General features: G+C 42.6%; 1 long non-coding RNA gene across 1 annotated transcript; it reads right to left on the bottom strand.

Moving 5' to 3' along the window:
• Positions 1-6280: 6280 nt before the first annotated feature.
• LOC139703976 (uncharacterized) lies at positions 6281-20620 on the bottom strand. The gene is made up of 4 exons (XR_011706052.1): positions 20530-20620; positions 19506-19646; positions 8775-8864; positions 6281-6578 (listed from the first exon to the last, which is right to left on the bottom strand). It is a non-coding gene; the product is annotated as an uncharacterized lncRNA (long non-coding RNA).
• Between the last annotated feature and the right edge of the window lie 4047 nt (positions 20621-24667).

The following is a 24667-nucleotide window of genomic DNA, read 5'->3' as shown; positions in this document are numbered from 1 at the left end:
TAATAAGACTCCTATAGCACAAGAGTTAAAACCAAGAATCAACAAATGGGACGAATTCAAACGGAAAAAGTTTTTTCTCAGCAAGAGAAATAATATGCGAGGTGAATAGGGAGCCTACATCCTGGGAACCAATTTTTACCCCTCAAACATCAGATAGAGCTCTAATCTCTAGAGTGTACAAAGAACTCAAAAAGTTAAACAACAAAAAAGCAGATAACCCAATCAACAAATGGGCCAAGGACTTGGACAGAAACTTCTCAGAAGAGGACATACGACCAATTAACAAATACATGAAAAAATGCTCACCATCTCTAGCAGTCAGAGAAATGCAAATCAAAACCACCCTAAGATACCATCTCACTCCAGTCAGAAAGGCAGCCATTATGAAGTCAAACAACAATAAGTGCTGGCGAGGATGCAGGGGCGGGGGTGGGGGGTGGGGGGGGGGGAAGGTACACTCATACATTGCTGGTGGGACTGCAAATTGGTGCAGCCAATTTGGAAAGCAGTATGGAGATTCCTTGGAAAGCTGGGAATGGAACCACCATTTGACCCAGCTATTCTCCTTCTTGGATTATACCCAAAAGACCTAAGAAGAGCATACTACAGGGACACAGCCACATCAATGTTTACAGCAGCACAATTCACAATAGCTAGAATGTGGAACCAACCTAGATGCCCTTTAATAGATGAATGGATTAAAAATGTGGCATTTATACACAATGAAATATTACTCAGCACTAAAAAATAACAAGATCATGGCATTTGCAGGGAAATGGATGCCAAAGAAGGCCCAGTGTGAGAAGGTGGCTGTAGGCAGAGCGGGACAGCCATTGCCAAGGAAGAAATGCTCATCCATGGGGAATACGGGTAGGCCACAGAAATGAAAGTTTCCTTTGCCGTCACATCAATAGGGGGGACCTCTGAGGCTGCCACCACTTCTGGAACTGGCCTGTCCAGTCACCACTGAGGACCTGAACTGGGAGAAACAGAAAGCTCCGCAGCACATCCACTGCCTTCTGATGGGTGAGTCCCAGGCCATCTGGGACAGCTATACCATGCCCCCCAACCCCAGCCCATGTGTGGGCCCCTCTACCTGGGAAGGGGCCAAGCCTCTGGCATCAGTGGGCCTCAGCCAGACCTTGCCTTACCACCCCAGCACTGCCTCCCCGCCCAAAGTGGGTGGGCGCTGCTCTCTCCTCCCAGAGACACCCTCCTACCTCCAAACTTTGTGTCCCCCTCTTCCACAGCCTGCCAACTGTTCCTTGGCCCTTCCTCCCAGGCCCTCTCCCAGCACCTTGGCAGGCTTGGCTCTGCAGCCAGTGGCTCCCTTGGGGGCCACCCTCATGAACACCATTATGACTTCACAGTCCCCCTTCCCCCACATCTGGGGCCTCCATCTGACTCCAGTAGGAACTTCCTACTCTCTCACCAGGGCCCAAAGCCCAACAGTACTCACAGGGCCTCAGCAGTAGACAGCTCCAGTCTGCCACCTTTTTAAAAAATTTTTACTTATTTTTTTTAGTCATACATGACAGAATGTGTGTGGGTGCTGGCATGGGCCCCCACGGTGGGATTTCTACGTCTGTCAGCACCAAGGGCTGAGTGGGTTGGGCTGCCCAGGCTGGGGGGCCTGCTATCAATGGTGGGAATGGAGCTACCCCTGGACCTGGAGATCCCAGGTGTCCAAACTACTGACAGCTGGCAGAGGTGGGGGCTCTGGGCTTCTTCCTGTCAGAAACCCCAGGTGGGATGGCGGCTCCAGGGATGAGGGGCTTCTTCCCTCGGGGAGCGTGTTTAGGTACCTTTCAAGACGGCAGACTGAGGAATCAGACCAGAGACTCTGCGTCTAATAGAAGATAAAGTTGGTCCTCATCTTCATCTCCTGGGGGCAGGCCTCAAATTCCTTAATAAGACTCCTATAGCACAAGAGTTAAAACCAAGAATCAACAAATGGGACGAATTCAAACGGAAAAAGTTTTTTCTCAGCAAGAGAAATAATATGCGAGGTGAATAGGGAGCCTACATCCTGGGAACCAATTTTTACCCCTCAAACATCAGATAGAGCTCTAATCTCTAGAGTGTACAAAGAACTCAAAAAGTTAAACAACAAAAAAGCAGATAACCCAATCAACAAATGGGCCAAGGACTTGGACAGAAACTTCTCAGAAGAGGACATACGACCAATTAACAAATACATGAAAAAATGCTCACCATCTCTAGCAGTCAGAGAAATGCAAATCAAAACCACCCTAAGATACCATCTCACTCCAGTCAGAAAGGCAGCCATTATGAAGTCAAACAACAATAAGTGCTGGCGAGGATGCAGGGGCGGGGGTGGGGGGTGGGGGGGGGGAAGGTACACTCATACATTGCTGGTGGGACTGCAAATTGGTGCAGCCAATTTGGAAAGCAGTATGGAGATTCCTTGGAAAGCTGGGAATGGAACCACCATTTGACCCAGCTATTCTCCTTCTTGGATTATACCCAAAAGACCTAAGAAGAGCATACTACAGGGACACAGCCACATCAATGTTTACAGCAGCACAATTCACAATAGCTAGAATGTGGAACCAACCTAGATGCCCTTTAATAGATGAATGGATTAAAAATGTGGCATTTATACACAATGAAATATTACTCAGCACTAAAAAATAACAAGATCATGGCATTTGCAGGGAAATGGATGCCAAAGAAGGCCCAGTGTGAGAAGGTGGCTGTAGGCAGAGCGGGACAGCCATTGCCAAGGAAGAAATGCTCATCCATGGGGAATACGGGTAGGCCACAGAAATGAAAGTTTCCTTTGCCGTCACATCAATAGGGGGGACCTCTGAGGCTGCCACCACTTCTGGAACTGGCCTGTCCAGTCACCACTGAGGACCTGAACTGGGAGAAACAGAAAGCTCCGCAGCACATCCACTGCCTTCTGATGGGTGAGTCCCAGGCCATCTGGGACAGCTATACCATGCCCCCCAACCCCAGCCCATGTGTGGGCCCCTCTACCTGGGAAGGGGCCAAGCCTCTGGCATCAGTGGGCCTCAGCCAGACCTTGCCTTACCACCCCAGCACTGCCTCCCCGCCCAAAGTGGGTGGGCGCTGCTCTCTCCTCCCAGAGACACCCTCCTACCTCCAAACTTTGTGTCCCCCTCTTCCACAGCCTGCCAACTGTTCCTTGGCCCTTCCTCCCAGGCCCTCTCCCAGCACCTTGGCAGGCTTGGCTCTGCAGCCAGTGGCTCCCTTGGGGGCCACCCTCATGAACACCATTATGACTTCACAGTCCCCCTTCCCCCACATCTGGGGCCTCCATCTGACTCCAGTAGGAACTTCCTACTCTCTCACCAGGGCCCAAAGCCCAACAGTACTCACAGGGCCTCAGCAGTAGACAGCTCCAGTCTGCCACCTTTTTAAAAAATTTTTACTTATTTTTTTTAGTCATACATGACAGAATGTGTGTGGGTGCTGGCACGGGCCCCCACGGTGGGATTTCTACGTCTGTCAGCACCAAGGGCTGAGTGGGTTGGGCTGCCCAGGCTGGGGGGCCTGCTATCAATGGTGGGAATGGAGCTACCCCTGGACCTGGAGATCCCAGGTGTCCAAACTACTGACAGCTGGCAGAGGTGGGGGCTCTGGGCTTCTTCCTGTCAGAAACCCCAGGTGGGATGGCGGCTCCAGGGATGAGGGGCTTCTTCCCTCGGGGAGCGTGTTTAGGTACCTTTCAAGACGGCAGACTGAGGAATCAGACCAGAGACTCTGCGTCTAATAGAAGATAAAGTTGGTCCTCATCTTCATCTCCTGGGGGCAGGCCCCAAATTCCTTAATAAGACTCCTATAGCACAAGAGTTAAAACCAAGAATCAACAAATGGGACGAATTCAAACTGAAAAAGTTTTTTCTCAGCAAGAGAAATAATATGCGAGGTGAATAGGGAGCCTACATCCTGGGAACCAATTTTTACCCCTCAAACATCAGATAGAGCTCTAATCTCTAGAGTGTACAAAGAACTCAAAAAGTTAAACAACAAAAAAGCAGATAACCCAATCAACAAATGGGCCAAGGACTTGGACAGAAACTTCTCAGAAGAGGACATACGACCAATTAACAAATACATGAAAAAATGCTCACCATCTCTAGCAATCAGAGAAATGCAAATCAAAACCACCCTAAGATACCATCTCACTCCAGTCAGAAAGGCAGCCATTATGAAGTCAAACAACAATAAGTGCTGGCGAGGATGCAGGGGCGGGGGTGGGGGGTGGGGGGGGAAGGTACACTCATACATTGCTGGTGGGACTGCAAATTGGTGCAGCCAATTTGGAAAGCAGTATGGAGATTCCTTGGAAAGCTGGGAATGGAACCACCATTTGACCCAGCTATTCTCCTTCTTGGATTATACCCAAAAGACCTAAGAAGAGCATACTACAGGGACACAGCCACATCAATGTTTACAGCAGCACAATTCACAATAGCTAGAATGTGGAACCAACCTAGATGCCCTTCAATAGATGAATGGATTTTAAAAATTGGCATTTATACACAATGAAATATTACTCAGCACTAAAAAATAACAAGGTCATGGCATTTGCAGGGAAATGGATGGCATTAGAGCAGATTATGCTAAGTGAAGTTAGCCAATCCCTAAAAAACAAATGCCGAATGTCTTCTCTGATATAAAGGGGGGGGGTGACTCAAAATGGGATAGGGAGGAAGAGCATGAGAAGAAGATTACCACTAAATAGGGAAGAGAGGTGGGAGTGAAAAGGAGGGAGAAGGAGAGTTGCAAGGAAGATAGAACGAAACCCTCATCATTATACAGAATACATGTATGATGTTGTAAGGAAGAAAATTTTTTTATTTAGAAAAAAAAAGAATACAAATAATAAAAATTGCTGGTAATGATACATTTATTATGTTGATAACAGAACTCATATATATTCTTTGTGAAATTGTAAATTAATGCAACCAACATAGAAAACAATATGGAGGTTCCTCCAAGGATTAGTAATGGAACCACCATATGACCCAGACATACCACTCCTCAGTGTTAAACCAAAAAAAAAAAAAAAAATTAAAGACAGTGTACTATAATGATACATTCATCCCATGTTTATAGCATCAAAAGTTATAACAGTTAAGTTATGCAATCACCTAGGTGTCCGTTTTTTGGGGTCTTCTAGGTATAGAATCATATCATCAGCAAATAGTGCTAGTTTAAGTTCTTCTTTTCCTATAGTTATTCCTTTAATTTCTTTTGTCTGTCTAATTGCTCTGGCCAGTGTTTCAAGAACTATGTTGAACAGAAGTGATGAGAGAGGGCATCCCTGTCTTGTTCCAGATTTTAGAGAGAATGCCTTCAGTTTTTCTCCATTTAGAAATGATGCTGGCCTGAGGCTTAGCGTAGATAATGTTAACAGTTCCCAATATCAATAGGACATCATCTATGATCAAGTTTTCATTATTAATACATTTATAGTTAGACTCTATTTCTACAGATGTTGGCTTCAATTATTATTTAAAATATAGTCATTAGTTTCATAAAAGGCATGCCATTTCTGGTGGCATATGGAAAACCGAGGGTCAGGCATAGGACATTATATTAAGGGGGAAAGGAGTGACAGTATGGGGTTAATCTAACTTAGCAACTTTGGAGAACTCTAATGAATAGACAGGGGTAATTTACAGAAGAATGTATACAAACTCCTATCTGTATTTAGAAAATCACCCTACATATAAATAGTAAAAGTTAGGAGGTTGAAAGTGGGATAGAGGGAGGAAGAAAAAAATAACAAGGAAAGAAAGAAAAAAAAGTGAGTGGGAGAAAGAAAATAAGAAGAAGAAAAAGGGGGGGGGGAAGTGGGGCATATGCAATTCCTCTATATTATATTATTCTGGTGATTAAGTTGTTAAAGTCCTATTTCATGCAAAGTTCTTGGTTTCACAAATGTTGAGGTTGTGAGGACCAGAGGTTGAAGAGTAAAGGAGATTGGATGAGAAGAGCAAAAAAATAAAAGAAAGAAAGAAAAGTCTCAGAACTCTGTTTTCTTTTCTTGCAGTAGGTGGAGTTGTCTATTCCTGGCTTGAGTCTCTGCGTTCAGGATGGTGGAGGTAGCCAGTGTGAGATGGCTTGAGCTTCTACCTGGAGCCTCCTTACTCTTAGTCTCTGAGTTGGAAACCAAGTGCCTGTACAGTTGCTGTTACATATTGATAGTTACGCACCGCCCCCCCCCCACCAAAAAAAAAAGCTTGTGGGAAAAATTTTGAGTTATCACAGCTGGGGTTGGGGAGTTGGAAACCAGGTACCTGATCAGCCACAGAACCAGGCTGGTAGCCACGCTCACCGATAGATGGGGAGTAAGGTTTTCCAAGATGGATTCCGTCTGTTTCCCGCATAGGGTATTTGATGAGGTGGGGGATACTGGGGTGACCTTGTGCTTTGTCCAGAGCTAGGTCTGGTGACCCGCAAGCAAAGCCTCTGTGTTCTGCACCAAGCACCACGCGGCTCCACCTTCCACCTGTGCCGATCGCCGTGCCTTCCATCTCACTTTATACTTCTTGTATATGCTTTTTTCAGAGAGTAATATTCTGAAAATACAAAATTATTATAACTTGTAGTTAATAACCATTTTCATTTCTTAAGAAATTTTTTGCTATGTGTCAGAAGAATAATATATTGAAATAAATTTTGAATTCATTTTTTTTGGCCAAATTCTTATTATAGAAACAAGATTTGCTCTATTGAGAAATAATGTCCAACCAATTAATGACTATGATATTTTGTTATTAGAAACCTAAAAATTATTATGATACATTCATTGGAAGACTAAGAATTGAAAAGGAGTAAATACAAGACTAAGTTGTACATTATTTATTATGCTACAAATGTCTTAATATCATGAACTTTTAAAGCATAAAGATGAAGATGGACAAATATGCATATAATACTTCTATACACACTAATAATGCCTGCTAATGAAAATGAAGCCATTTAGAAAAGACCTGTCTTTTCATTATGCTAACTATACTGATATATGCAAATGCTTAATTTGTAAACACATTTTCCTGGTATTGTGCATTTAATTTTTATTACATAATGGTAAAAATGCATAACTAATTATTCTTTAATGGTGATTAAAATAAGAGAACATATCACAAATAAGAAATATTAAAGAAATCTTTAACAGGGTTTGTTCTATAGACAGTGTGTTTGTTTCATTGATATTTTGAATTTAAGCTTGGTAACACTGAAATGGAGCAAGATATCAAACAAGAATATAGACATTATAAATTAACTGATACTATTTTATCCCATGAAAACACTTACTAGTTTTCATAAACATGTAGTCTATCAATTAAAAAAATTGAATGACTGCTTACAAAATTCCAATTTGTAGATAGTTTAAGCAAATATACATTATTTTAAGTGTGTAATTTTTTATATACTGTGGAAAATTGAAAATTTTCTAACTCCTTCATTCAAACTCAGGGACTAACAGTTTCAAGGACAATGCCCAATTTCAAGTTTGAAAATTTGAAAATCTTGTCTTCCTTGTAGTTATCAAAAATGGTTTATATTTACAGTCAGTTTATATTTACAGAAACAATGCTAATTAATATATTTCAAATGGGTAGTTTTCAACTACAATTAACTGCATTAAATATATTAACAAATAACAGAATTATCAAAGATTAGTAACCCATAAAATCTTGAACAACTGTGAGTCCTGCTCCATGAGTCAGAAAAAAAAAATAGTTCTATTCTTTAATACCCCTTTAAATTTGTTCCATGCCATAAAAATCCTTCCATGACTAGGTTTTTAGATGCTCAGACTCTATAGGATTCTGCAGACAAGTCCAGGCAACAGTAGGCATTTATTCATTTTCTACAGTCTACAGATTCCTAAATGCATGACATTCATTATCATTACATGTATAAATAAAAAAGACATATGTATGGTATATATCATTCCTTATCTAAAAAAATAAAAATCTGCAATATTCCAAAATCAAAACATTGGAGACGCATTGTGATGCTACAAGTAGAAAATTACACATCTGACCTCCAAGTATGGTCACAGTCAGAATACAGGTGCACTAAATATATTGCATATAATACTAACTTCAGGATATGTGTAAAGGTGTGTGTAAAGTACTCATGCATTTCTTGTTTAGAATTGAGTTTCATTCCCAAGGTAACTTATGTAATTGAAAACATTTCAAAATCTGAGAATTTGAAACCCTTCTCCCAAACATTTCAGCATAGACATTGAATCTATTCAATCATTCAATCTAAGTGCATGGGGTGTAGGTGGATGGGTTTGTGTATGTGTTCCATGAAATCCAGTATTTAATTACTCCCACTGGAAAATTTACTCAGATATATAATCTGCCATAACCCTAATAAAATTTCTAGTTGATCAAATGAAACATTTCTTCCTTTTTGTTTGTTTCCTCTAGAAATTGCTGCTAAAATTATTACAGATTACAAAGGAAAACATTTATATTTTAAATGCTAAAACTAAACAATAAAGTTTTGCTATAATAATAAATGTCTTACTAAGTGGTATAAATAACAAGGATCTACTGGCAAATTATAGATGGGTAACTGCAAAATTTTGGAGCACATATTTAAAGAAATAAATGCCAACGATCATGTGATGCTTCAGTACTACCCAGTCGGAGAGCTGCAAAATGTTCTTTTAAGGTTCCTGTGGTGATTTTGAGCCTCTGTTGCATCATGAGGGGGAGGTTTGGGATGGATCCACTCATTGTTCTTCTTACTTGGGAAGATCTTCTTCCTCAGTACAAAGTCATACTTGACTCAAGGATTCAGGGAATAAAAGATATTTGCGTCATGGGGAATCTTCAGCTCTGGGGAGAGAGGAGAATACAGGTATTAGGTGGCTTTCAACAGATGCACCACAGGACACTCCCAACATCTGAGAGCCTCTGTCAGGAAAGGCATGATCCACAGACCTGCGAGTTCACCAATTCAGCTCCAATACCTACAAAGATGTCCTCAATAGTTCTTCCTGAGGAAAAAATGACTTCAACAGACATAATATCTGTTGCTTTGGCAGAACATTTCAGTTCCTCTTGTATCTGCCATAGGACACTGCAAGGGTTTGCATCCAGAATCTCCTGCAAAAGGCTCAAATGTTGAGTGACTGGTCCCCAATTCAGCAATGATCATAGGTCAGTTTTGGGGGAAGCATTCGATGGTGAGTGCTCTGATGTTATCATGAAATACTCATTCAAGATGAATACAATACTGGGAGGTGGTATGAACTGCAGCTAGTTTGGGCATGGTTGAAGAAAGACCTGCACAGAAGAGGGCCTTTGGTAGGTGTATATTTTCCCAGTTGGCTCCCCTTAATCTTCATTCTCCTAGTAGTATTCCTCATCCTCCTATCTTTCTTTCCCTCCCTCTATCACCCTCATTCTCTCTCTCCTAATCTATGCCCTGATTGGCAAGAGGCTGAGTAACTTTCCACTGCCATACACTTATGTCATTATAGACAGACTCAGTGCATAATCAAATGGAGAGCAATGAGACCCAGAGCCAAAATACATGATTTCTTTTCTAAGTTATTTTCCTCAAGTATTGTCACAGTGAGAAAAGGCTAACCAATACACATACCACATTTAGCCATGCTCCTGCCATTGGTGGTGCCTGCCTCCATGGGTCCAGGCTTCCTAGAATGGATGCCACATCACAAATGCTACCCTACTGAGAACAATGGTTCCAAAGACCAGGGGAGTAACTGCTTTACTTCAGCATTTTGCTATGGCCCAGGGATGCCACAACCCCCAGTGGGTTTCAGACACTCAGCTAGTCCTTCCTCTGAACACCTGTTTCCTGCAGCCTTCCTCTGGCCTACAGCCTGTTCTCAGTCAATGCTGGGCTGGATGTGTGTATCTCTGCTATGATTTCCTTAGCCTACCAAGGCTTCAGCCTTCCTCTTCTGTAAGACTCTACTAACCTAACAAACTTAGTAGATTAATATATGAGATAAGTTACCCTAGAATTCCTAGGGGTGGAGTGTTTCAGTGCAGACAGGTTGGGATCATGGCTGCTATGGATGTTTTACTCTCAAAAAAGAAAACAGCAATGGTATTATTTATAGATCAGCTCTGTGGTATACATGCTTAGAAATCCCTCAGATTACTTTAGTTAGGGATAATGATCTCACTATTCTGATCACTTATTGGGAAGCAGACTCTGGCACAGAGGACTTGGGAATTTGTCCAAAGATAGACTATTCAGGCTGTTGCCCAGCCTGTACTTTTTAAAAATTTATTCCTGGTTTTGCTTGCTGGAACACTGACAATACTCCACACAGGCTGTGGTTTTAATGTCATACACAATGCTTTAAATATTGTGCTTCAGGCCAGAAAAGTATCAATTTCATCCTTAGTCCCTGTGTTCCCATCTTCCTCTAAAACCATTCCTATCAGTGAGCTATGGAGCCATCCTGACCCTGAGAGGAAGCTTTCCTCCTTACTCCTCACTGATACCAGCATGGAATGCCTGTTCAGGTCCAGGGAAAAACACATGGTGGGGGTTGCATTAGCCACTGGGGAAGATAATAGAACCTGTAAACCGTTTTTCCAGCCTCAGTGCAGGTTTTCCTGTGCACAACGCCCACCACACCCTGTTTGAGTGTTCTTCTAGGTCAGATACTACTATTTTGAACTACAATTTGTCCTGAGTCCACTTCCAGACCATTGCTCCCTGCCATCCTATTGTCCCACTTACTCATGGTCTTCTGAATTCTCCTCCTTTAGCAAGTGTTGGTCCAGAGTCCTGCATATGATTACAGAAGCCCTATCATGGCAGGTCCTGGATCAACATAGGATACAGGCCTTCAGGAAATGGGCCTACCCGAAGGACAGTGGCTACCTGAAGGACAGTGGTCAGGTCATTTGAGTCACCTCAGCTCTAAATAAAAGGATACCATGTCATCACTCTAGTGCCTGAGGGTGGTCTCCTGGTAATCTCGTGGGGTCTTCTGATGGGCTGCGAGCCCAATTCTCATACAACACTGTGCTTGTAGCTTCCATTGCCTTGTTTGTGTAGAGTCACATTCCACTCAGAATAAAAGGACCACACAGCCTATGTACAGACACACTCTTCTCCCACCAAGATGGGAGGAATAGACCGTGTCCTCCTATATATCCCTAGTCTACTCTGAGATGCAGGCTGCATTTGTGTGTAGCCCAGGCAGAAGCCCTAGAGGCTTTGATCCTGATTCCCAGGACAAAAACAGACTCAAGGACAAGATCGTGTGTGTGAGTGCTCAATGATAGCCATGAGAGCACCTGGCCTCCTGAGGCTCAGTGCTGACTGGGGTGTATTGGAGCACCTCATTCAGCAAGGGTGATCATTAAAAATGGGATCCTAGAGGTTTAGTTTACACCATATCCATATAAATTCTGCAGAGACCCTCCCAGTTCCTTATTCAAGGGACACAAAGAACCTCATACCAATGTCCTCCATGTGCACCTGCATTCTCCATCCAATACAGTAGATGGGCCTAGGTCCTTTCCTATTCTCATCTCCCACCAATACCTGCCCCTGGACTTCTGGCCTGCCTGCTACCACCAAACACAGACTCCCCCAGACATGGGGGTAGACATACTGGTGCTCTCCCTCCTCTCAGGTCTATCCCTTAACACTGACCTCTCTCTTCCTTGTTTCCATCTATGCTTCCTGACCATTCAGGAGCTCCAATTCTAAAGGGCATGGATAGTCCATGGCATTTGATATGTGTTTGCTCCCTGCCCTGGGTTAAGCATAAGGAGACATCCCTTCTACTGGTCTTATCAGAACACTCTTACAGTTTTTTCTGCTTTGCTCTTCTAAGCTAATATGAACCAAGAATCTGTCTCCCAAATGCTTGTTTTAGAGGGCCTTGAGGATCTGCTAGTAGTGACTCCTAGGACACTAGGCTTCATGAAGCATTTATTGTCCATAAACCTGTGTCCTCCTTTTGGAGAAAAGGTTCTCCTCCAGGCTGTGGTGATGCTGTCTGTAATTGCAGAGGATACTTCAAGAACTGTGGGGGATGGCAACATCAGCAAACCCAGAAACTGTAAGCCACCCCAGCCTGTCAGTTTGCTCTATAGGGCTTCTAGAACATATAGGAATCTGAGGTTTCTTCCCTCCTTTTGTGGATGTACAGTAGTACCAGAAAAAAAGAGCCAATAAGATCAGTGTTTACCCTCCTTCCTTGATCTTGGCCACTTGCTGGTGGATCATTTTCCCAGGATGAAGTAATGGTTGACTGGAGAGTTTATGGCACATACGATGTTTCCATTGTCAGGGATCCCATTGTGGGGAGGGAGTGGCAGAAAGGTGGTAGTTGACATTCAAGTAGTACACCACAGGACACACTCAACATCTGAGAGCCTCTGCCATGTCAGGCCATCCACAGCCCGTAGAGCCCTCCAATCCAGCTATAGTACTATCAAAGACTTCCTCCATGGGTCTTCCTTGAGGAAAGACTGCGCACAAGAACTAACACCTTTCAAAGAAAACGCCCCTTGAACACCAGAATGACTCAGTTCAGGTTGGACCTGCCAAAGAACTACTGCTAGTGTTTGTGTCAGAATTTGCCCCCAGTGGCCCATGTGCTGAACCTTTCTTCACCATGCAGGAATATTGAAACAAGTGCTTTCAGGAAATTGTTTGATGGTGAGTACCTTGACCTAATCAGTGGATTAATCCATTTATAGATGAATACACTCCTAGAAGGTGATAAAAATTGGAAGTATGTTGGGCATGGATGGAGGATGACCTGAGCAGGGGTATGCCCTCAGGAACAGAAATGTTTTCATGTCTTCCTCTTCCTCCTCATCATTATCCCTCTGATTTGTATTCTTATTCCAGTTATAATTAAACCTACTCTTGTGCTTTTTGTATTCCTTTCTCTTGTTTGCCTCCTTCCCCTCCTCATCCCCCTCTTTTTTCACATCAGTGTGATTCCATTTGTAGCCCATTTTTTCCCTTCTTAGTCAGAGATCATCTTTATCAGTGACCATGGTGCATGCTGCTGCTTGAAGGAGGCTTTCTTCTTTGACCATTATAGATGTCAGCTTTGCAATGAGTGACTGATGCAGGGGAGGACACATGTTAGGGAGGTCCAGCAGCCCCTGGGACAGCACAGAGCACCTGCATATTTTAGGCCCACTTCAGTGCAGTTTCCTTTGTGCACAAGACCCACCACACACTCTGGCTGTTTTTTCTAGGCCAAGGCACTCTTTCTTTCTTTTTTTGGGATGCAAATTGTCTGGAGCCTGCTGGTTGATCATTTCTCCCCACCATCTCGTTGTCCCACTTATTCTGATGCTCTGAGATGATTTATGGGAGCTCAAATTTTCCAAATATTCCTTTTTAAGCAGTGTTGGTCCAAATCCTGCATATCAGCAGGAACCCTATCCTGGAAGGTCACCTGGATCAGCATGAAAAACAGGTCATCAGGGTATGTGGCCTGGAGGTTATGCCCAGACAACAGTGGTCAGGGACATTCAGGAGACACCTCAGCTGTGAACACAAAGGCACCTCTTGTTATCCTGCCACCTAAGGCTGGGCTCCCTGTAATCATATTGGTTCTTCCCATGGGCTACTACCCCAATCCTCATACAATAGTCTGCCTGTAATTGCCATTGACCTGTCTGGAGGCACTTTTCACTCAAGGTAAAAGGACTCAAGAGTCTGTGCACAGATACCTCCTACTCCCACTGAGATCAGAGTAATAGACCAGTGACCCACTATATGCCAGTTCTACTCTAGGATGCAGGCTGATTCTTTACTTGGCACAGGCAGAAATGTTGCAGGCTTTGGTCCTTACAGCCAGGGCAAAAAACAAACTGAGGAACAAGACCATGCAGATGAGAGACTAGAGGCTCAGTGGTGGCTGGGGTGTAATGGGATACCTGAACCAGCAGGGGGAGAACTGAACATGTCTCCTCTGCATCTGGACACCTGAAATATTAGGGTGTATACTCCACATCCATATAAATTCTACAAAGAGACTTTCTCAGCTACCCATTCAAGGGATATGCAGACTCACACTCCTGGCTTCCTGAATGGCTCGTAGGTGTCTGTGGCCCATACAGTGCAGCCTGCACCCTAGATATTTCTCTGACCTCATCTGTCTCCAGCATGTGCTCTTACACTTGTGGCTGGCAAACCCCACAGCATGCAGGCCCACTCACAGCTGGAGCTGGGCATACGGGTGCTCTCCCTCCTCTCAGGTCAAGTCCTAAACACAGACCTCTCCCTTCTTTATTCCCTCCTAACCTTCCAGAAGCTCCAATTCAAGATGGCAGGACTAGTCCATGGTGTTGGATATGTTTTCTGCCTTTTCCAGTGTGGTCACCTGTGAGAAACCCCTGCTGTCAGGCTCACCAGGATTATCTCGTATTCCATCATAATCTGCTCTTCTAGGTTGATGTAAACCATGCAGCTGTCTCCCAGCTGCTTGTTGTAGATGGGCAGTGAGGTACTGCTAGTGGAGATACCTGCAATACTGGACACTGTTGCTTTTGGTGGCCATGGGAAAAGGCCTGGACAATTCTGAAGAGGTGTTGCTCAAAGATGCAGTGGAGCTGGACGTCATTGCCGAGGACTCTGAATTCGACTTCAAGAACTGTGGAGATGGCAACATCAGCAGAATCCCCAAAACTTCAGGTTCACAGCACTCTCTATGGGGCTTCTGGAAACTATACCCAGACTTTGAGTTATCTTGGCTCTTTAGACTAGCCAAGGATGCAATCAGAGACAACATTGTCCCCTCAGTCTACCACCAAATAGGAAACCTTACTTTTGCACAGGGCCTGCTTCTAAGCTCCTTTATCCCTCAAAATACTGCCTCTACTCTGGTTGCCTTGCCTGCCTCTGCCTGCTTCTTCCTCTATGTTGTACAAATGCACACCTGCCTCACTGACATACAGAGCACGATCATTTTACTGCCCATGATGCTGTTCTAACTTCCCACTCTGCCCTGTTCAGAGCTCATAGACATATCTTTTCCTTTTGGAACTCATCACCACCCAGAAGTCAGCATCACTCACTGCAGTGGTGAAATGGAGTTGAGACAGGAACATGGGCTCTACAGCAGGAAACAGCAGATCTAGGCAGCAGACACCAGAAGGAAGTTCAACCACCAAGCCCAGGCATGCAAAGACATTTCATCCATTAGCAGGAAGCTCTCTGCCCTCAGATCTGGAGGGAATGTTAACACATTCCCTTTCTCAGCCCTTTCTCTGTGGCACAAGTCAAGGCTGGCAAGGCTCTACTGACAGAACTGGTAATGGGATGGACTTCAGCTCTAGAGTTGGGGACAGAGCTAAATTCAGCAGTGGAGCAAGAGCTGCCTGGAACTCCAAAGCTGACACTAAAGCCAGCTCTAGAACTGCCTCTTGCTTCCAAACACATACTGGGTTGAACACAAGCTCTGGATCTGATGCTGGTGCTGCCACTTGACTGGGCACCAGAGCACCTCCTGGAGAAGGCTGTAGCTCTGCAGGTGCTTTAAGAGCTTGTTCTGGAACTGAGGCTGCAGCTAGAGGAGAAATGATTCCAACATGACTGCCTTGCCCTGAGCTTTGCTAAAACAGTCAATACTCTATCTGCCCAGAAGTTTTTAGCCCCAAAGCCCACACAGGATCTCTTCTCAGACCAACAACATTGCCTGAGTGGTAAAAGGCTTATCATTATTCCCAGTGCAACATTAGACTTATAGACTCCATCCAGTGGGACCAAAACATGACCTTTTTCATTTACACTTGTGTACCCTCCTTACCCTTGTATACCCACCCCAGTCCTCCTCTTCCTGCTGCACTTCACATCCTCAAGCTGGGCCTGCAGGTAGTGAGCACAGTGCTCCAGGTTCAAGCCACTCATGTGTAGCTGCACAAAAGGCAACAGCAGCTGGAGACTTATGAAAATCCTCTAGGTCAATCTGGGTGCCCAGGCTGAAAGGCATGGCACTGTGGGCAGGCAGAAGCCTGGACTCTGTTTCCCATAGCTCCTGTTTAATTTCCTGTCTCCACAATACAGTCCACCCCAGCCAAGTCTCACTGGCTGTACAGGCTGTGACAGGGCAGGTCTCTAGACAAAGAACCAGCATCAGTCCCAGATCCATGGTGTGTCCAGCTCTCCCTTCCTGCAGGGAAGCCTTACACTCTTCTTTCTGTTTGATACATGTTCTCCAATCTGGAATGCAACCTATGGGAGAATAGTCCTCCTGTCCATCCAGGAGGTCCAAGAAGCAGGATATAAATTTAACACCCATAAACCAATTGAATTCTTACACACCAATGATTAATTGGCTGACAGAAAAAGTAGGAAATCTATGCCATTCACAACAGCCTCAAAAAAATGAAATACTTGGGAGTCTAACAAATAAGGTGAAAGACCTCTATAATTAAAACTACAGAAAACTAAAGAAAGAAATTAAAGAGGACCTTAGAAGATGAAAAGATCTCCCATGTTCTTGGATAGGCATAATCAATATTGTCAAAATGGCCAAACTACCAAAAGTGTTATACAGATTTAATGCAATTCCTACAAAGATTCCAATTATGTTCTTCATAGAAATAGAAAAGGTAGCCATTACTTTCATTTTGGAAAAAAGGAGTCCCAGAATAGCTAAAGCAATACTTTGTGAGAAAAGTGAAGCAGGAGGCATCACAATACCAGATCTTAAATTATACCACAGAGCTATCATAATAAAAATGACATGGTATTGGCACAAAAAAACACACATTAAGACCAATGGAACAAAATTAAACACAGACAAACACACATAAATACAGTTATCTCATACTAGACAAAGGCACCATAAGCAAACATTGGAGAAAAGATAGCCTCTTCAACAAGTGATGCTGGGAAAACTGGAAATCAATATGCAGCAGAATGAAGGTGAGACCCCTGAACAAAACTCAACTTAAAGTGGATCAAGGACTTAGGTATTAGACCAGACACTGTGCCTACTAGAAGAAAACATAGACCCAATGCTCCTAGGAGCCTAGGAACCAACTTCCTCAGCAGGACTCCTAAAGCACAAGAAGTAAAATCAAGAATCAATAAGTTGGATGGTATCAAACTAAAAAGCTTCTGCACACCAAAGGAAACAATCAAGAACATGGAGCCACCTGCACCTCAGACAGAGCACTAATCTCCAGGATATATAAAGAACTCAAAAATCTTAACACACACAAAAAAATAAAAATAAATGGGCAAAGGAACTGAGCAGACACTCTGCAGAAGAAGAAATAAATATTCAACACTCTAGCAATTAGAGAAATAACAATGAAAATGATACTGAGATTCCATCTCACTCCAGTCAGAATATCCACTATCAAGAATACAAGTAACAATAAATATTGGAAAGGATATGGGGAAAAAGGTTTACTGATCCATTGCTGGTGGACCACAAATTGGTGCAATCACTATGGAAAGTAGTATGGAGATTCTCCAGAAAACTTGGAATTGAATCACTATTTGACCCAATTATCTCACTCCTTAGTGTATATCCAAAGGACTTAAACATATTACAGCCACATCAGTGTTTATAACAGCTCAATTCACAGTAGCTAAGTTATGGAACCAACCTAGGTACCCTTCAACAGATGAATGGATAAAGAAAGTGTGGTATATATAAACAATGGAATACTAATCAGCCATACAGAAGAATAAAATTATGGCCTTTGCCCAAAAATGGATGAAACTGGAGACTATCATGCTGAGCAAAATAAGCCAATCCCAAAAACCAAAGACAGAATGCTCTTTGTGATATTTGGATGCTAACACACAATAAGGTGGGGTGGGGGAGATGTAAGAAAAGAAGTTCATTGGATTAAACAGAGGGGAATGAAGAGAAGGAAGGGTGAATGGGTATACGAAAGATAGTAGAAGGAATTAGACATAATTTTCCTATGTTCAAATGTGAATACATGACCAGTGTACCTCCACATCATGTTCAACCATAAGAATTGGATCCAACTTATAAGTTATATTCCATGTACGTGTAACATGTCAAAATACATTCTACTATCATGTATATCTAAAAAGAACAAATATTTTTTAAAAAATAAACTCAAATAGGCTGTTGATTGCCTCCTTCATCTCCTAGTCTGTACATCCTACTCAGGCAGTGGTTAATTAAATGCAACTCTCCCCAGGAAGAGATCATCTCCTCCCAGTTGCATCATGGGTAATGACAAGGATGAACAGTTTGGCAGTTTCTTCAACAGTCAAACATATACCCACCGTAGAATCCAGCAAATCTTACCCTTAGCTATTTATCCTACAGAATTCAGAACTTATCTTCACACAAAAACTTGTACATGAATGCTTAGCCGGATCTCTTCATAATCACCCCAAACTAGAAACAAACCCAAAAGTCTTACTATTGTTGAATGAACCAATTGTGATAATCCATACAATAAATACTAACTACTCAGCAATAAGAAAAAAAATTATTGATAAAGGCAACAGTTTGGATGGATCTTAAAGGCATTATGTCAAGGAAAAAAATCCAGTCTCAAATTGATATTTGGATACTAATACACAATAAGGCAGGGTGAGGGAGGTGTAAGAGAAGAAGTCTGTGTCCATTTATATGAGGTTCCCAAGAGTTCCAAACTATAGTGATGAAGAAGAGATCATGCATGCTAAGATTAGGCATGGGACAGGTGTGTGGCTATAGCAGAGTAGTAATGGAGGAATTTGAGGGCTAACAGAACTTTTTCTGTAACCATATTGTGGTGCTGGTTTCATGAGTCTCAATGTATATTGAAACCCAAAGAACTATAAGCCAAAAGGAATGTCCATTTTACTGTAGGACAATTGAAAAAAAAAGGGAGGACTAAACTTTTGATATTAATTATATAAAAGACCAAGAAAGACTGAAGAAATGTTCCAAATAAAGAAACCTGAAGAGACATGACATAAAAACAATACCCAGATACCACACTGGAAGAGAAAAATGACAGAACATCCTTTTTATTAATAGAAAAAACACATCTCTGAAGTTTCAGTTCTAACATTTCTCAAAACCTGGAAAGAAATCACTAGTGCCCTTCAGTTCTGGTCCTTTGATATTTTTCTACATGAATTACTTAATAGATTCAATTAAGTGTCCACGGGTTTCTTGCTAAATGAAGGGCAACTTACAGGTAGAGATAAGATAGGAGAAATTTCACTTTCCATCTTAGGCTTTGAATACAGTCTGCCAAAACATTTATCCACTCTTCTTTTATAGTACTTTCTGTTATAAAAATATTAAAAATTTTTGGTGGCTTTTAGGAGTTAATTTTGTAAATAATTGAGATTTTTTTTTCCTAGTTCTATAGGGAAGGTGTACAATGTGCAGCTTTATAAGCATCTTCTTAGTCTCACTGTTAAGAGATCATTTTTTTTCAAAGTGTAAAACTGTTCTTTCCCAGTTATTTACACTATTACATGAAACAGCAAATCCCAATGCTAACTGACTCACTTACCAAAATGAATTTGACTCACTGATCATCAGTGGACCTGGACTCCTCTGTGGTGGTCTTGGTCCTTCCTTTTTCCTCTTAGCAATTTGTTCTCAGGCTGCCTTCTACTGTAGTGGCAAATTCTGACAGCAGCAATCCGAGCTTCTGTGTTTGTTTAATCACATCAAATGAAAGAAATGTTATCTTTAACTAAACAGAAGTCCCCAACCTCACTGACTGTACACCTTATGGCATCTGTTACCTTTGAACCAACTGCAGCCAAACACTAGGGGTGCTACTGTAGAAGAGGAAGAGTGGATGAGAGAGGGCACCCTAATGTCTCCAGTAGTCATTCTCTTTAAGTTGACATTTTCTTTACCTAATAGAATCGGCTACTATCTATTTGATCCATACCGTGTGCTGCTCTTTGCATCCTTTGGCCACTTCAAACTACAGGGAACTCAGTTATCTTTCCAGGTTACCTTAGTTATGGGATTGTATGGGGAACACTAATGGAAGGTCAGGGTGACAGCAAACTCTTCAGCACTTCAGCAGGAAGGCTGCTTGGGGAACTGGGGGGCCCATCAGGGCACTGCAGCAGCTCCAGGGACTCCAAGGCCAACCTCATGGGGAGCCTGGGAAGCGAGGCTTTCTTTTGGTGTAGTTTCTCTTAGGTGCTTAGTCCCAACACCCTGGGAGAGTCTGTTTTCTACCACATCCCTGTCTGCACGGGGCCACCACTGGGCAGTGCTACCCAGAGAGCCGTGCCTGCTTGAAGGAAGGTCCCACTTCCCGACCTGAGGCTGGGGGTGAGCTCACAACGTAAGGCCAGGAAAGTCCTTGCTGCAGCTGGCTGTCCAGCAGGCCCTCGGAGGCGGTCCCCTCACAGCAAGGGGACCTGGCAGGCCCTTCCCAGGGCCCCTGTCCGCCTGTACAGTAGTCTCATCCCCCTGACTGATGGGCTGCTTCATATGGGAAACCGGGCATGGCGGGGTGGGGGGCGTCCACAGGTCCCATGGCCATGATGTGGCAGCCGCAGGCCTCCCACCTACGGAGACTGTGTCCAGGTGAGGAAGTCAGAACCTGTCCCACTCGAGGTCACCCACTGGGCTGACAGCCCGGCTGGAGGGGCGAGCCCAGGGAACCGCCCCCAGCAGGCAGAGGCGGAAGCGGAAGCGCGACGAGTCGTGGCGGCGGAGGCGTGGGGGGCGGGGCCTATCCGATGGCGCGAACTTTGACCCACAGTGGCGCCTGGGTCCCAGGTGGACGAGCCCGGAAGTTGTGCCGTGGAGGTGGGCTGCGGGTCCGATTTGAAGGTCGTCGCCGAAAGTGACCTGACCAGGAGCGGCGCCAACCCTGTAGCGCCACGACTGGGATCGAGGGTGGGACCGGCAGGACTCTGCTGCGGGTCCCGGTCCCGAGCCCTGGGCGGCCGCCTTCCCAGACTCCGTCCGGGGGCTACCTACTCCCTGAGAGCCCGCTTTGTGCGAGTCCCCGCAGCGGCCACCCGCCCCTTTCCTCACAATTCCAGCGTAATACTCGCTACCCCGAGTTACTGCAGACCCCACAGGTTAAGGGCTTGCTCCCAAAGCCAGGACCCACTTGAAATGTCATGTACAAGTTCCAGGCCTTCAATGCTTCCTGGTACCAACTGTGACTCTAGAGTTATCATACTTCCCTCTTTATGTTTAAAAATGTGCTAGAAAGACTCACAGAACCCAGAAAAGCACTTCACTTACTAGTACCAAATTATTACAAATTCTACAATGAAGAATGATCCAAATATTCTCTCCTAGTGTACCGCTTCCCAGAACTTGCACACGGTCACCAACTCAGAAGCTCTCAGAACCCAGTGTTCAGGATTCCATGGGAGATCCACTATGTATGTGTGGTTGATTGAATCATTGGCCCCTGGTGATTAACTCAATCTTGAGTCCCTCACCCCTTCTCAGAGGTTCTTCATTGGGGATGAAAGTTCCAGTCATCTAATCTAATGGTTTGTCTTTCTGATTACCAGTCACACACTAAAGTATTTGGGGTCCCATCAAGACTTACCTTATTAGCACAAAATGTGCCCCTGATTCCTCTGTCACTCAGGAAGTTGCAAGTCCATCAGGAGCTCTCTGCCAGAAATTGGGGACAAAGTCCAGATACTTATTTTTTTCTTCATATATTTTATTGTTGCATTAGAGTTGTGCATTAGTGTTGGGCATAATGGTGGGATTTGCTGTTAGATATTTGTACATGCAAAATTCTCACAATATAATTTGGCCAATATCTCTCCCCAGCACTTCCCTCTCCCTTCTTTATCCCTCTCCTTGGTCCTTCATCTACTCCCTTTGATTTTCATGCGATCCCCCACCTTTATTTTTTGTTTTCATCCCTGTGTTATTGGTTCTTTTTAGTTATACATGACAGAATCCATTTTTATATAAATGTACAAGCATGGAATATATCTTATTCTAATTCAGAACTCAGTACTTCTCCTCCCCTGCCTCATCTCCTGCTCCCTTCCATCTATTGATCTTTATGCCTACCCATACTGACTTTTTAAAATTAACTTCTTGTGAACATGAATGATGGTGAGATTCACTGTGGTGTATTCACATATGTACACATAAAGAAAGTTGTGTGAGATTCATTCACTGTCTCCACTTCCTATCTTTATCCCTTCCCTTAGTTCCCCTTTGTTTAATCCACAGAACTTCTACTCCACCACCCCCCTTATTGGGGGTAGTTTGCACATATCAGAGAAAATATTTGACCTTTGGTTTTTGGGGGGAGGGGGATTGGCTTGTTTCACTTAGCATGATAGTCTCAAGATTCATCCATTTATGGCAAATATAATAAAGTCATTCTTTATAGTTAATACACCAAACTGTATATATACCACATTTACTTTTTAAATTTGTATTTTAGTTATACATGACAGTAGAATCTATTTTGGTATATTTATATGAATGTGGAGTATACTATTCTAATTAGGATATTACATGAATGTACACAATATTGAGATTCAGAGTGGTGTATTCATTTATGTACATAAGAAAGTTATATCAGATTTATTCCACTGTCTTTCCTATTACTATTCCCCCTCCCTTCCTTTCATCCCCTTTGTCTAATCTACTGAAATTCTACTTTCCCCTAACCCCACCTTGTTCTATGTTAGCATCCACATAACGGCAAAACCATTCCACCTTTGATTTTTAGGGAAAGGCTTATTTTGCTTAGCATGATACTCTTAAGATCCACCCATTTACCAGCAAATGTCATAAAGTCATTCTTCTTTATGTCTGACTAATATTCCATTGTGTATATAAACCATTTTCTTTATACATTCATCTGTTGATGGGCATCTATATCTTAGCTCTTGTGAATTATGCTGCTATAAATATTGATATATCTGCATCACTGTAGTATGATGATTTTAACTCCTTAGGATATACACTGAGGAGTGGAATAACAGGGTCAAGTGGTGGTCCATTCATAGATTTATGAGGTCTCTCCCTACCACTTTCTAAGGGGTTGTACCCTTGCAGTCCCACCAACAATGTATGACTGTACCCTTTCCCCCCACATTCTCACCAATATTTGTTGTTTCTTGTGTTCTTTATAATTGCTGGAGTGAGATGAAATCTAGGTAAAATTTTAATTTGCATTTCTCTAATTGCTAGAGATATTGAACATTTTTCATATATTTGTAATTGTTCATGTTTCTTCTTTTTTTAATATTTATTTTTAAGTTTTACGTGGACAGAATATCTTATTTTACATTTATGTGATGCTGAGGATCAAACCCAGTGCCTCGTGCATGCTAGGCGAACACTCTACCACTGAGTCAAAACCCCAGCCCTCATATTTCTTCTTTTGAGAACTGTCTGTTTAGTTTCTTTTCTAGTTTATTGATTGAGTTATTTATTGTTTTTTTATCTTAAGTTTTTTGAGTTCTTTATATAGTCTGAAAATTAACATCTGAGGAGCAAGTGGTAAAGATTGTTCTCCCATTCTGTAAACTCTCTCTCTGCATGCTCTTATTTCCTTTACTGTGGAGAAGAAGTCTTGGTAAGAAAGTCATTCCTTGAGCTGATATGTTGGAGTGTTGGGCCTACATTTTCTTCTAATAAATTCACAGTTTCTGGTCTAATTCATAGGTCTTTGATCCACTTTGAGTTGTTTTGCAGGGGGAGAGGGTTAAATTTCATTCTAAGTTCAACTGAGATGAGCTTCTATTTGAAATTGATCTTCTCTGTCACATAGATGAAATGCAGTCATTTCCTAAACTCAAAGCAAAACATACTCTTATCTTTCTTCCAAATCTCTGATTTTCTCTCATAATCATTCAACAAGCTAGGGACAAAAACAACCTGAAATCTGGTTTAAAGCCAAAACAGTCTTTCACTGTTTACTCTATCTTGATATTTAAGATAAGCATGACATAGTTCTACTACATATGGACTTCTAGTTTTTACAGAACCATTTGCTGAATAAGCTATCTTTTCTTCAGTGTCTGTTTGGGACATCATTATCTAGTATGAGATTACTGTATTTATGTGGGTTTGTCTCTGTGCTTTCTATTCTATTGCATTTGTCTTCTTGCCTGTTTTGGTGCCAATACCATGCTCTTTTTGTTACTTTATCTCTGTAGTATAATTTAATGTCTGGCATTATGATGCATTCCTCTTTTATTTCTTTGCTAAGGATTGCTTTGGCTATTCTGGGCCTCTTATCTTTCCAAATGAATTTGTGACTGTTTTTTTCCACTTCTATAAATAATGTCATTGGAATTCTGATTGGAATTGCATTGAATCTGTATAGTACTTTTGGTTGTATGGCCATTTTGACAATATTAATTCTGCCTATATAAGAATATGGGAGGTCTTTCCATCTTGTATGTTCTTCTTCAATGTCTTTATTTAGTGTTCTGTAGTTTTCATTGTTAGTTGTTCTTCACCTCATTTGTTAGATTGGTTCCCAAGTATTTCACTTTTGGAGACTACTGTAAATGAGATAATATTCCTAATTTCTCTTTCAGTTGATTCATCACTGGGAGTATAGGAACACAATTTATTTATGAGTGTTAATTTTGTATACTCTCACTTTGCTAAATTTGATCATGAGTTCTAGAAGGTTTCTGGGTCTTCTAAATAGAGGATCATGTCATTGGCAAACAGAGGTAGTTTAAGTTC

The sequence above is a fragment of the Marmota flaviventris genome, unplaced genomic scaffold (genome assembly GCF_047511675.1).
Source record: "Marmota flaviventris isolate mMarFla1 unplaced genomic scaffold, mMarFla1.hap1 Scaffold_146, whole genome shotgun sequence".
NCBI classification, from domain to species: Eukaryota; Metazoa; Chordata; class Mammalia; order Rodentia; family Sciuridae; genus Marmota; species Marmota flaviventris.
This window is presented reverse-complemented; position numbering and strand designations above follow the sequence as displayed.